Source organism: Arachis hypogaea, chromosome 11 (assembly GCF_003086295.3).
Source record: "Arachis hypogaea cultivar Tifrunner chromosome 11, arahy.Tifrunner.gnm2.J5K5, whole genome shotgun sequence".
In the NCBI taxonomy this organism is placed as follows: Eukaryota; Viridiplantae; Streptophyta; class Magnoliopsida; order Fabales; family Fabaceae; genus Arachis; species Arachis hypogaea.
In genome coordinates this window covers 100,540,831-100,555,088 of record NC_092046.1, presented here as the reverse complement: position 1 = coordinate 100,555,088, position 14,258 = coordinate 100,540,831, and the positions used below count along the sequence as shown (strand labels likewise).

Sequence of the window (14,258 nt, the reverse complement as noted above, 5' to 3'; positions counted from 1 at the left end):
TATGTAGCTGATGAGCGGATAATTTATACGCTTTTTGGCATTATTTTTAGGTAGTTTTTAATATGTTTTAGTCACTTTTTATTATATTTTTTATTAGTTTTTAAATAAAAATCACATTTCTGGACTTTACTATGAGTTTGTGTGTTTTTCTATGATTTCAGGTAATTTCTGACTAAATTGAGGGAGCTGAGCAAAAATCTGATTCAGGCTGAAAAAGGACTGCTGATGCTGTTGGATTCTGACCTCCCTGCACTCAAAATAGATTTTCTGGAGCTACAAGAGTCCAAATGGCGCGCTCTCAATTGCGTTGGAAAATAGACATCCAGGGCTTTCCAGCAATATATAATAGTTCATACTTTGCTCAAGGATAAATGACTTAAACTGGCGTTCAACGCCAGTTCCATGCTGCATTCTGGCGTTAAACGCCAGAAACGGGTTACAAGTTGGAGTTAAACGCCCAAAATAGGTTACAACCTGGCGTTTAACTCCAGAAATAGACTAGGCACATGAAAAGCTCAAGTCTCAGCCCCAGCACACACCAAGTGGGCCCCATAAGTGGATTTCTCCACTATCTATCTTAGTTTACTCATTTTCTGTAAACCTAGGTTACTAGTTTAGTATTTAAACAACTTTTAGAGATTTATTTGGTACCTCATGACATTTTTAGACCTGAACTTTGTACTCTTTGATGGCATGAGTCTCTAAACTCCATTGTCGGGGGTGAGGAGCTCTGCTGTGTCTCGATGAATTAATGCAATTATTTCTGTTTTTTAATTAAACACGCTTGTTTCTATCTAAGATGTTCATTCGCACTTCAATATGATGAATGTGATGATCCGTGACACTCATCACCATTCTCAATCTATGAACGCGTGCCTGACAACCACTCCCATTCTACATTCGATTGAATGAGTATCTCTTAGATTCCTTAATCAGAATCTTCGTGGTATAAGCTAGAATGCATTGGCAGCATTCTTGAGAGTCCGGAAAGTCTAAACCTTGTTTGTGGTATTCCGAGAAGGATTCAGGGATTGAATGATTGTGACGAGCTTCAAACTCACAAGGGTTAGGTGTAGTGATAGATGAAAAAGGATCAATGGATCCTATTCCAGCATGAGTGAGAACTGACAGATGATTAGCCGTGCGGTGACAGCGCACCTGGACCATTTTCACTGAGAGGACGGATGGTAGCCATTGACAACGGTGATCCACCAACACACAGCTTACCATAGGAGGAACCTTGCGTGCGTGAAGAAGAAGACAGGGGGAAAGCAGAGATTCAGAAGACAAAGCATCTCCAAAACTCGAACATATTCTCCATTACTGCATAACAAGTATTTATTTCATGCTCTTTTATTTTTCGCAATTCAAACTGATAATCATAATTAATCTCCTGACTAAGATTTACGAGGTAACCATAGATTGCTTCAAGCCAACAATCTCCGTGGGATTCGACCCTTACTCACGTAAGGTATTATTTGGACGACCCAGTGCACTTGCTGGTTAGTGGTACGAGTTGTGAAAAGTGTGGTTTACAATTCGTGCACCAAGTTTTTGGCGCCGTTGTCGGGGATTGATCGAGTTTGGACAACTGACGGTTTATTTTGTTGCTTAGATTAGGAAAATTTTTTCTTTTTGGTTTAGAGTCTTCTATTATTGTTTTTGGTTGAATTTTTTTTAAATCCTTATTCTCTCTTTTTAATTTATTTCAAAAATTTTTATAAACTAATAATTGAGTTTTTCTGTTTGAGTTTAGTTTCATATTTTAAGTTTGGTGTCAATTGCATGTTTTTATTTTCTTTTAAATTTTCGAATTTGTGTTCATTGTTCTTTCTTAATCTTCAAGTTCTTGTTCTGTGTCTTTTCTTATTTTTCATGTGCTTTTTCAAAATATCAGTTTTCAAAAAATTTTTATTTATTAGATACCTTATTAAAACACGTTAAATTTATAGCTCAATTGGCTAGAGCGTTGTGCTTATGTTCTTGGTAATTGGCTATCTTTTTTTAAAAAAAAAATTTTAAAATAATTTTTCTTTGATTAAATCTTGTGCCAAACTTTAAGTTTGGTATTTTCTTGTTAATTTTTCTTTAGTTTTTGAAAATTTTATTTTAGTTTTCTAAAAATTTTAAGTTTGGTGTTCTATCTTCATGTTCTTGTTGTTATTGTAAGTCTTCAAAGTATTCTTGAGACTTCCTTGTGTCTTGATCTTAAAATTTTTAAGTTTGGTGTTGCTTGGTGTTTTCCCTCCAAAATTTTCGAAAATAAGGAGCATTAGATCTAAAAATTTTAAATTTTGTGTCTTTTTGTTGTTTTTCTCTTTCCTCATTAAGATTCAAAAATAAAAAACGATATCTTTTCCTCATTACACTCATAATTTTCGAAAATTTTGCATTATTTTAGTCATCAATTTAAAAAAAAAGACAAATCTTTTTAAATTGTTTTTCAATCATATCTTCTCAATCAATTTTTTTTTTCAAAACTTCCTAACCACTTTCTCTTCCTTCATTTTTTTCGAAAATATCATTCAAAAATTCAAATTTCTATTTTAAAATTTTTAAGTTTTTTTCTATTATAGTTTTAAAATTTCAAAATTCAAAATCTTTTTCAAAAATCATATCCAAAGTTTTTCAATTCTTCTTAATCAAGCAATCCTTTTCATTTTCAAATTTATTTCTGATTTTTGAAATTTACATCTTAATTTCAAATTATTATATTTTATTTTATCTTATTATTTTTATTTCTCTTAATAATTTGGTTTGTTCTACTTCAATAAAATAAAAACAAAAATATATTTTCTTTGCAATTCATATCAATTCCATTTTATCCATCATGGATCTAAGTGGAAATGAACTGTCCAGAAGGACTCTGGGATCATATGCTAATCCCACTACTGCTGCATATGGGAGTAGTATCTGTATACCCCCCATCAAAGCAGGTAGTTTTGAGCTAAATCCTCAGCTCATTGTCATGGTGCAGCAAAACTACCAGTATTCCAGTCTTCCACAGGAAGAACCTACTGAGTTTCTGGCACAATTCTTGCAAATTGCTGACACAGTACGTGACAAGGAGGTAGATCAGGATGTATACAGGCTGTTACTGTTTCCATTTGCTGTAAAAGATCATGCCAAAAGGTGGTTAAATAACCAACCCACAGCAAGCATAAGGACATAGAAACAGTTATCAGACAAATTTCTGAATCAATATTTCCCTCCAAAAAGGATGACACAGCTAAGGTTGGATATCCAAGGCTTTAAACAAGAGGATGATGAATCCCTTTATAATGCCTGGGAGAGGTACAGAGGGATGCTAAGGAAATGTCCCTCTTAAATGTTTTTAGAGTGGGTGCAGTTAGACATCTTCTACTATTGGTTTACAGAAGGAGCTCAGATGTCCCTAGACCACTCAGCTGGTGGATCTATACACATGAGGAAAACTATTGAAGAGTCTCAAGAGGTTATTGATATAGTTGCTAGAAACCAGCATCTGTACATAAGCAACGGGTCCTCCATAAAAGAAGAAGCCAAAGCCGTGTCTACTGAACTTGGTCCTCCAGAATCCCTCTGAGGACAGTAAGAGCCCAGAGAGGAACAATTCTGGCGTTTAAACGCCAGAAACAAGCAAGGAGCTGGCGTTAAACGCCCAATGGAAGCTCATTTCTGGCGTTCAAATGCCAGGAACAGGTAAGAAGCTGGCGTCCAACGCCAATCAAGCTTCTAACCCTGGCATCCAAATGCTAGTGAAGGATCAGACACACACAAGTGCTGATAGCAACCCTTCTAAAAAGGCTCCTCCAACTACCTCTGTAGGTAATAAACCTGCAGCAACTAAGGTTGAGGAATACAAAGCCAAGATACCTTATCCTCAAAAACTCCGCCAAGAGGAGCAGGATAAGCAATTTGCTCGCTTTGCAGACTATCTCAGGACTCTTGAAATAAAGATTCTGTTTGCAGAGGCACTTGAGCAAATACTTTCTTATGCCAAGTTCATGAAAGAGATCTTGAGTCATAAGAAGGATTGGAGAGAAACTGAAAGAGTTCTCCTCACTGAAGAATGCAGTGCAGTTGGTGCACGAAATTGTGATGTCTAGGCTCGAACAATCCCTGGCAATGTGAGCAACTTGGTACGCGTAATCGTGATTACACTTTAATTATGTAAAATTCATGGCTCTTTCTCTCCCTGGCAATGGCGCCAAGAACATGGTGCCAATACCATGGTTCACAACTTCAATACAACTAACCAGCAAGTGCACTGGGTCGTCCAAGTAATACCTTACGTGAGTAAGGGTCGAATCCCACGGAGATTGTTGGTATGAAGCAAGCTATGGTCACCTTGTAAATCTCAGTCAGGCGGATATAAAATAATAATGGTGTTTTCGAATAATAAATAAAAGAAGGGATAGAAATACTTATGTAAATCATTGGTAGGAATTTCAGATAAGCGAATGGAGATGCTTTTAGTTCCTCTGAACCTCTGCTTTCCTGCTATCTTCTTCCAATCAGTCTCACTCCTTTCCATGGCTGGCTTTATGTGATACATCACCACTGTCAATGGCTACTTTCGGTCATCTCTCGGGAAAATGATCCAATGCCCTGTCACGGCACGGCTAATCGTTTGGAGGCATCACCCTTGTCAATGGCTTCATCTTATCCTCTCAGTGAATAATATGCTCAGGCACCCTGTCACGGCACGGCTATTCATCTGTCGGTTCTCGATCATGCTGGAATAGGATTTACTATCCTTTTGCGTCTGTCACTAACGCCCTGTAATCGCGAGTTAGGAGCTCGTCACAGTCATTCAATCATTGAATCCTACTCGGAATACCACAGACAAGGTTTAGACTTTCCGGATTCTCTTGAATGCCGCCATCATTCTAGCGTACGCCACGAAGATTCTGGTTAGGAGATCTAAGAGATATTCATTCTAGCTTATTTCATGTAGAACAGAAGTGTTTGTCAGGCTCGTGTTCCTAAGGGAGAAGGATGATGAGCGTCACACATAATCATCACCTTCATCACGTTCTTGGGTGCGAATGGATATCTTAGAAGTGAAATAAGAAGAATTGAATAGAAAACAGTAGTACTTTGCATTAATCTTTGAGGAACAGCAGAGCTCCACACCTTAATATATGGAGTGTAGAAACTCTACCGTTAAAAGTACATAAGTGAAGGTCCAGGCATGGCCGAGATGGCCAGCCCCCATGGTCTAAGAACAATGCATTCAAAGATGATCCTAAGATCCTAAGATGATCAAAAGATGCCTAATACAATAGTAAAAGGTCCTATTTATAATAAACTAGCTACTAGGGTTTACATGAGTAAGTAATTGATGCATAAATCCACTTCCTGGGCCCACTTGGTGTGTGTTTGGGCTGAGCCTGAGTGTTGTACGTGCAGAGGCCATTTGTGGAGTTGAACGCCAGGTTTTGATCCATTTCTGGCGTTCAACTCTGGTTTTGGATCCTTTTCTGGCGCTGGACGCCAGATTTGGGTAGAAGGCTGGCGTTGAACGCCAGTTTACGTCGTCTATTCTTGGCCAAAGTATGGATTATTATATATTGCTGGAAAGCCCTGGATGTCTACTTTCCAACGCAATTGGAAGCGCGCCATTTTGAGTTCTGTAGCTCCCGAAAATCCACTTTGTGTGCAGGGAGGTCAGAATCCAACAGCATCAGCAGTCCTTTTTCAACCTCTGAATCTGATTTCTGCTCAAGTCCCTCAATTTCAGCCAGAAAATACCTGAAATCACAGAAAAATACACAAACTCATAGTAAAGTCCAGAAATGTGAATTTAACATAAAAACTAATGAAAATATCCCTAAAAGTAACTAGATCCTACTAAAAACATACTAAAAACAATGTCAAAAAGCGTATAAATTATCCGCTCATCACAACACCAAACTTAAATTGTTGCTTGTCCCCAAGAAACTGAAAATCAAATAGGATAAAAAGAAGAGAATATACTATAAATTCCAAACTATCAGTGAAACATAGCTTCAATCAAATGAGCGGGACTTATAGCTTTTTGCCTCTTGAATAGTTTTGGCATCTCACTTCATCCATTGAGGTTCAGAATGATTGGCATCTATAGGAACTCAGATTTCAGATAGTGTTATTGATTCTCCTAGTTCAGTATGATGATTCTTGAACACAGCTTCTTTATGAGTCTTGGCCGTGGCCCTAAGCACTTTGTTTTCCAGTATTACACATAATTGGGTGAACCTTTTCAGATTGTGACTCAGCTTTGCTAGAGTCCCCAATTAGAGGTGTCCAGGGTTCTTAAGCACACTCTTCTTCTTTTTTTGCTTTGGACCTTGACTTTAACCGCTCAGTCTCAAGTTTTAACTTGACACCTACACGCCACAAGCACATGGTTAGGGACAGCTTGGTTTAGCCGCTTAGACCAGAATTTTATTCCTTTAGGCCCTCCTATCCACTGATGCTCAAAGCCTTGGGATCCTTTTTATTTGCCCTTGCCTTTTGGTTTTAAGGGTTATTGGCTTTTTGCTCTTGCCTCTTGGTTTTAAGAGCTTTTGGCTTTTTCTGCTTGCTTTTTCTTTTTTCTTTCTATTTTTTTTCGCCTATATTTTTTTTTGCAAGCTTTGTTCTTTGCTGCTTTTTCTTGCTTTAAGAATCATTTTTATGATTTTTCAGATTATCAAATAACATGTTTCCTAGTCATCATTCTTTCAAGAGCCAACATATTTAACATTCTTAAACAACAACTTCAAAAGACATATGCACTGTTCAAGCATACATTCAAAAAACAAGAAGCATTGTCACCACATCAATATAATTAAGCTAAGTTCAAGGATGAATTTGAAACTCATGTACTTCTTGTTCTTTTGAATTAAAACATTTTTTTTCATTTAAGAGAGGTGATGGATTCATAGGACATTCATAACTTTAAAACAAAGTTACTAACTACTAATGATCATGTAATGAAGACACAAACATAGATAAGCACATGACATAGAAAACGAAAAACAGAAGAATTAAGAACAAGGAATGAATCCACCTTAGTGATGGTGGCGTTTCCTTCTTGAGGAACCAATGATGTCCTTGAGCTCTTCTATGTCTCTTCCTTGTCTTTGTTGCTCCTCCCTCATTGCTTTTTGATCTTCTCTTATTTCATGAAGCATGATGGAGTGCTCTTGATGTTCCACCCTTAGTTGTCCCATATTGGAACTTAATTCTCCTAGGGAGGTGTTTATGTACTCCCAATAGTTTTGTGGAGGAAAGTGCATTTGAGGCATTTCCGGAATCTCATGGTGATGAGCTTCATACGCCTCTTGAGCTCCATGAGTGGGCTCTCTTGCTTGCTCCATCTTTTTCTTAGTGATGGGCTTGTCCTCTTTGATGAGGATATCTCCCTCTATGTCAATCCCAGCTGAATTGCATAGGTGGCAAATGAGGTGAGGAAAGGCTAACCTTGCCATAGTGGAAGACTTGTCAGCCACCTTGTAGAGTTCTTGAGGTATAATCTCATGAACTTCCACCTCTTCTCCAACCATGATGCTATGGATCATGATGGCCCGGTCTATAGTAACTTCAGACCGGTTGCTAGTGGGAATGATTGAGCATTGAATGAACTCCAACCATCCTCTAGCTACAGGCTTGAGGTCCAATCTTCTTAGTTGAACCGGCTTGCCTTTGGAGTCAATCTTCCATTGAGCTCCTTCTACACATATGTCCATAAGGACTTGGTCCAACCTTTGATCAAAGTTGACTCTCCTTGTGTAGGGGCGTGCGTTCTCTTCCATGTTTGGCAAGTTGAACGCCACCCTCACATTTTCCGGACTAAAATCTAAGTATTTCCCCCGAACCATTATAACATAGTTCTTTGGATCTGGGTTCTTACTTTGATCATGGTTCTTGGTGATCCATGCATTGGCATAGAACTCTTGAACCATTAGGATGCCGACTTGTTGGATGGGATTTGTTAGAACATCCCAACCTCTTCTTTGAATTTCATGTCGGATCTCCGGATACTCATTTCTTTTGAGTTTGAAAGGGACCTCAGGGATCACCTTCTTCTTGGCCACAACATCATAGAAGTGGTCTTGATGGGCTTTGGAGATGAATCTTTCCATCTCCCATGACTCAGATGTGGAAGCTTTTGTCTTCCCTTTCCCTCTTCTAGAGGATTCTCCGGTCTTGGGTGCCATCAATGGTAATGGAAAAACAAAAAAGCTATGCTTTTACCACACCAAACTTAGAATATTGCTCGCCCTCGAGCAATAAACAACAGAATAGAAGTAGAAGAAGAAGAAATATGGAGAGGGAGAGGGAGATGTGGTTTCGGCCAAGAGGAGTGTAGAGGGATGTGTTGTGTGAATTTGATGAAGAATGGAAGTCTTTATATAGGAAGGGAGGGGGGTTAAGGTTCGGCCATATGGGTGGGTTTGGGTGGGAAATTGGTTTTGAATTTTGAAGGTAGGTGGAGTTTATGAGGTAGGTTTATGGGGAAGAGTGGATGGATGTGAATGGTGAAGAGGTGATGGAGAAGAGAGATTGAGGTGATTGGTGAAGGGTTTTTGGGGAAGAGTGTTTATGGGGTTGTGTGAAAGAGGGGTGAGAAGAAGTGAGTAGAGGTAGGTGGGGATCCTGTGGGGTTCACAGATCCTGAGTGGATCCTGTGGGGTCTACAAATCCTGAGTGGATCCTGTGGGGTCCACAGATCCTGAAGTGTTCAAGGATTTACATCCCTGCGCCCATTAGGCATGTAAAAATGCCTTTGTACCCAACTCTGGGCGTTCAGCGCCAGGTTGGTGGCCATTTTGGGCGTTCAGCGCCCATCTGTGTGCCATTTCTGGCGTTCAGCGCCAGAACCATGCTCTGTTCTGGCGCTGAACGCCAGACAGATGCTCCTCCACGGTGTGATTTTTCCTCTGCTATTTTTGATTCCGTTTTCAATTTTTATATTTATTTTGTGACTCCACATGATCATGAACCTAAGAAAACATGAAAAACAATAAGAATTAGATAGACATTGGGTTGCCTCCTAACAAGCGCTTCTTTAATGTCAATAGCTTGACAGTGGGCTCTCATGGAGCCTCACAGATGTGCAGAGCTTTGTTGAGACTCTCCAACACCAAACTTAGAGTTTGGATATGGGAGTTCAACACCAAACTTAGAGTTTGGTTGTGGCCTCCCAACACCAAACTTAGAGTTTGACTGTGGGGGCTCTGGTTGACTCTACTTGGAGAGAAGCTTTTTCTGCTTGCTCTCCATGGTTGCAGAGGGAGATCCTTGGGTTTTAAACACAAGGGAGTCCTCATTCCATTGAAGGACTATTTCACCTCTGTCAACATCAATCACAGCTCTTGCTGTGGCCAGAAAAGGTCTTCCTAGGATGATGGATTCATCCTCTTCCTTTTCAGTATCCAGGACTATGAAATCAGCAGGGATGTAAAGGCCTTCAACCTTTACTAACACGTCCTCTACTTGTCCATAAGCCTGTTTTCTTGAATTATCTGCCATCTCTAATGAGATTCTAGCAGCTTGCACCCCATAGATTCCCAGTTTCTCTATTACAGAGAGGGGCATGAGGTTTATTCCTGAACCAAGGTCACACAGAGCCTTAAAGATCATGGTGCCTATGGTACAGGGTAATATGAACTTTCCAGGATCCTGTCTCTTCTGAGGCAATGTCAGTTGATCCAGATCACTTAGTTCATTGATGAACAAGGGAGGTTCAACTTCCCAAGTATCAATGCCAAATAGTTTGGCATTCAGCTTCATGATTGCACCAAGAAACTTGGCAGTTTGCTCTTCAGTAACATCCTCATTCTCTTCAGAAGAGGAATACTCATCAGAGCTCATGAAGGGCATAAGGAGGTTCAATGGAATCTCTATGGTCTCTAGATGAGCCTCAGAGTCCTTTGGTTCCTCAGAGGGAAGCTCCTTATTGACCACTGGACGTCCCAGGAGGTCTTCCTCCTTGGGATTCACGTCCTCTCCTCTCCTCACAGGTTCGGCAATGGCGCTTATGTCAATGGCCTTGCACTCTCCCTTTGGATTCTCTTCTGTATTGCTTGGGAGAGTACTAGGAGGGATTTCAGTGATCCTTTTACTCAGCTGGCCCACTTGTGCTTCCAAATTTTTAATGGAAGACCCTGTTTCATTCATGAAACTCACAGTGGCTTTAGATAGATCAGAGACTAAATTTGCTAAATTAGAAGCATTCTGTTCAGAGTTCTCTGTCTGTTGCTGAGTGGATGATGGAAAAGGCTTGCTATTGCTAAACCTGTTTCTTCCACCATTATTAAAGCCTTGTTGAGGCTTTTGATCCTTCCATGAGAAATTCGGATGATTTCTCCATGATGGATTATAGGTGTTTCCATAAGGTTCACCTAAGTAATTCACCTCTGCTATTGCAGGGTTCTCAGGATCATAAGCTTCTTCTTCAGAAGATTCCTCTTGAGTACTGTTGGATGCAGCTTGCATTCCATGCAGACTCTGAGAGATCATATTGACTTGCTGAGTCAATATTTTATTCTGAGCCAATATGGCATTCAGAGTATCAACTTCAAGAACTCCCTTCTTCATAGGCGTCCCATTATTCACAGGATTCCTCTCAGAAGTGTACATGAACTGGTTATTAGCAACCATATCAATGAGTTCTTGAGCTTCTGCAGGCGTTTTCTTTAGGTGAATGGATCCACCTGCAGAAGTGTCCAGTGACATCTTTGATAGCTCAGATAAACCATCATAGAATATATCCAGGATGGTCCATTCTGAAAGCATGTCAGAAGGACACTTTTTGGTCAACTGTTTGTATCTTTCCCAAGCTTCATAGAGGGATTCACCTTCTTTCTGTCTGAAGGTTTGGACATCAGCTCTAAGCTTGCTCAGCTTTTGAGGAGGAAAGTACTTGGCTAAGAAAGCCGTGACCAGCTTATCCCAAGAGTTCAGGCTGTCTTTGGGTTGAGAATCCAACCATAATCTAGCTCTGTCTCTTACAGCAAAAGGGAAAAGCATGAGCCTGTAGACTTCAGGATCTACTCCATTAGTCTTAACAGTATCACATATTTGCAAGAATTCAGTTAAGAACTGAAAAGGATCTTCAGATGGAAGTCCATGAAACTTGCAGTTCTGCTGCATCAGAGAAACTAACTGAGGTTTCAGCTCAAAGTTGTTTGCTCCAATGACAGGAATGTAGATGCTTCTTCCATGTAAATTGGAATTAGGTGCAGTGAAGTCACCAAGCATCTTCCTTACATTATTATTATTTTCGGCTGCCATCTCCTTCTCCTGTTCGAAAATTTCTGAAAGATTATCTCTGGATTGTTGTAATTTAGCTTCTCTTAATTTTCTCTTCAGAGTCCTTTCAGGTTCTGGATCTGCTTCCACAAGAATGTTCTTATCCTTGCTCCTGCTCATATGACAAAGAAGAAGGCACAGAATAATAATAATAATAATAGAGATCCTTTATATCACAGTATAGGGATCCCTTTGTGAGTGGAGGAAAAGAGGGGGAGACAAAGAATGTAATGTAATGGAAGAAACACAACTGTGAGGAGGCTTGAGATGTGAGATGGGATGTTAGTAGATGAATAAATAGAATGAGATGGGAGGGGGAGAATTTTCGAAAATATTTTTGAAAAAGAGTTAGTAATTTTCGAAAATGGTTTTTGAAAAATGTTAGTTTTTTTTTTCGAAAATTTTTTTAAAATCAAAAATAAAAAATAAGAATAATTAGTTAATTAAAAAGAAATTTTTGAAAAAGAGGGAAGATATTTTCAAAAATTAGAGAGAGAGAGAGAGTTATTTAGGTAGTTTTGAAAAAGTTAAGAAATAAACAAAAAGTTAGTTAGTTAGTTGAAACAAATTTTGAAAAGATAAGAAGTTAGGAAGTTAGAAAAGATATTTTGAAAAGATATTTTTGAAAAAGATAAGATAAGAAAATATTTTAGAAACTAATTTTGAAAAAGATTTGATTTTTAAAATCTCAATTAATGACTTGATTCATAAGAAATCACAAGATATGATTCTAGAACTCAAAGTTTGAATCTTTCTTAACAAGCAAGTAACAAACTTCAAATTTTTGAATCAAAACATTAATTGATTATGTTATTTTCAAAAATTTGGTATAAAAATAAGAAAAAGATTTTTGAAAAATATTTTTGGAATTTTCGAAAATAACTAAGAATTTTGAAAAAGATTTGATTTTTGAAAAAGATTTTGAAAAAGATAAGATTTTCAAATTGAAAATTTGATTTGACTCATGAGAAACAATTTGATTTTTAAAAATTTTTAAAAAGTCAACTCAATTTTCGAATTTGATGAGAGAAAAAGGGAAAGATATATTTTTTTTATTTTTGAATTTTTATGATGAGAGACAAAAACACTAAAAAGATGCAATGCATGAAATTTTTAGATCAAAACAATGAATGCATGCAAGAATGCTATGAATGTCAAGATGAACACCAAGAATACTATGAATGTCATGATGAACATCAAGAACATATTTTTGAAAAAATTTTTTTAATGCAAAGAAAACATGCAAGACACCAAACTTAGAATTCTTTAATGCCTAGACACCAAGAATTCAAGAATGCATATGAAAAACACTATACAACACAAAACAAAAATTCATCAAGATCAAACAAGAAGACTTACCAAGAACAACTTGAAGATCATGAAGAACACTATGAATGCATGAATTTTCGAAAAATGCACGATGCATATGCAATTGACACCAAACTTATAACATGACTCAAGACTCAAACAAGAAACAGAAAATATTTTTGATTTTTATGATTTTCTAATTTTTTTTGGATTTTTCTCGAAAATTTATATGTAAAAGAAAAATAAGGATTCCAAAATTTTTAATATGAATTCCAGGAATCTTGCATTCTTAGTCTAAAGCTTCAGTCCAGGAATTAGACATGGCTCACTAGCCAGCCAAGCTTTTAATGAAAGCTCCGGTCCAAAACACTAGACATGGCCAAAGGCCAGCCAAGCTTCAGCATTTAACACGAGAGTATATTGCTCTTGATAACAAATTGCAAGCCTCAGTCCAAATAAATTTAGACATGGCTTTACAGCCAGCCAGGCTTTACATGCTTCATGAAACACTAGAATTCATTCTTAAAAATTTTGAATAAAAATTTTTTTGAAAACATTTTTATATTTTTTCGAAAACAGATGAGAAAATTTTAGAAATATTTTGAAAATAAAATAAAAAGAAAATTACCTAATCTGAGCAACAAGATGAACCGTCAGTTGTCCAAACTCGAACAATCCCCGGCAACGGCGCCAAAAACTTGGTGTTGTTGCCGGATCCAAACTTGGCACTGATGTTACCGGACCAAAAGCTTGCCGAAAACTCAGACAATCCCCGGCAACGGCGCCAAAAACTTGGTGCACGAAATTGTGATGTCCAGGCTCGAACAATCCCTGGCAACGTGAGCAACTTGGTACGCGTAATCGTGATTACACTTTAATTATGTAAAATTCATGGCTCTTTCTCTCCCTGGCAATGGCTCCAAGAACATGGTGCCAATACCATGGTTCACAACTTCGATACAACTAACCAGCAAGTGCACTGGGTCGTCCAAGTAATACCTTACGTGAGTAAGGGTCGAATCCCACGGAGATTGTTGGTATGAAGCAAGCTATGGTCACCTTGTAAATCTCAGTCAGGCGGATATAAAATAATAATGGTGTTTTCGAATAATAAATAAAAGAAGGGATAGAAATACTTATGTAAATCATTGGTAGGAATTTCAGATAAGCGAATGGAGATGCTTTTCGTTCCTCTGAACCTCTGCTTTCCTGCTATCTTCATCCAATCAGTCTCACTCCTTTCCATGGCTGGCTTTATGTGATACATCACCACTGTCAATGGCTACTTTCGGTCATCTCTCGGGAAAATGATCCAATGCCCTGTCACGGAACGGCTAATCGTTTGGAGGCATCACCCTTGTCAATGGCTTCATCTTATCCTCTCAGTGAATAATATGCTCACGCACCCTGTCACGGCACGGCTATTCATCTGTCGGTTCTCGATCATGCTGGAATAGGATTTACTATCCTTTTGCGTCTGTCACTAACGCCCTGCAATCGCGAGTTAGGAGCTCGTCACAGTCATTCAATCATTGAATCCTACTCGGAATACCACAGACAAGGTTTAGACTTTCCGGATTCTCTTGAATGCTGTCATCATTCTAGCGTACGCCACGAAGATTCTGGTTAGGAGATCTAAGAGATATTCATTCTAGCTTATTTCATGTAGAACAGAAGTGTTTGTCAGG

General features: G+C 38.4%; 1 non-coding gene across 1 annotated transcript; it reads left to right on the top strand.

Moving 5' to 3' along the window:
* Nucleotides 1–10,740: 10,740 nt before the first annotated feature.
* On the top strand, nucleotides 10,741–10,848 carry LOC112724753 (small nucleolar RNA R71). Its single transcript, XR_003163901.1, has one exon. It is a non-coding gene; the product is annotated as a small nucleolar RNA R71 (small nucleolar RNA).
* The last annotated feature ends 3,410 nt before the right edge of the window (nucleotides 10,849–14,258 follow it).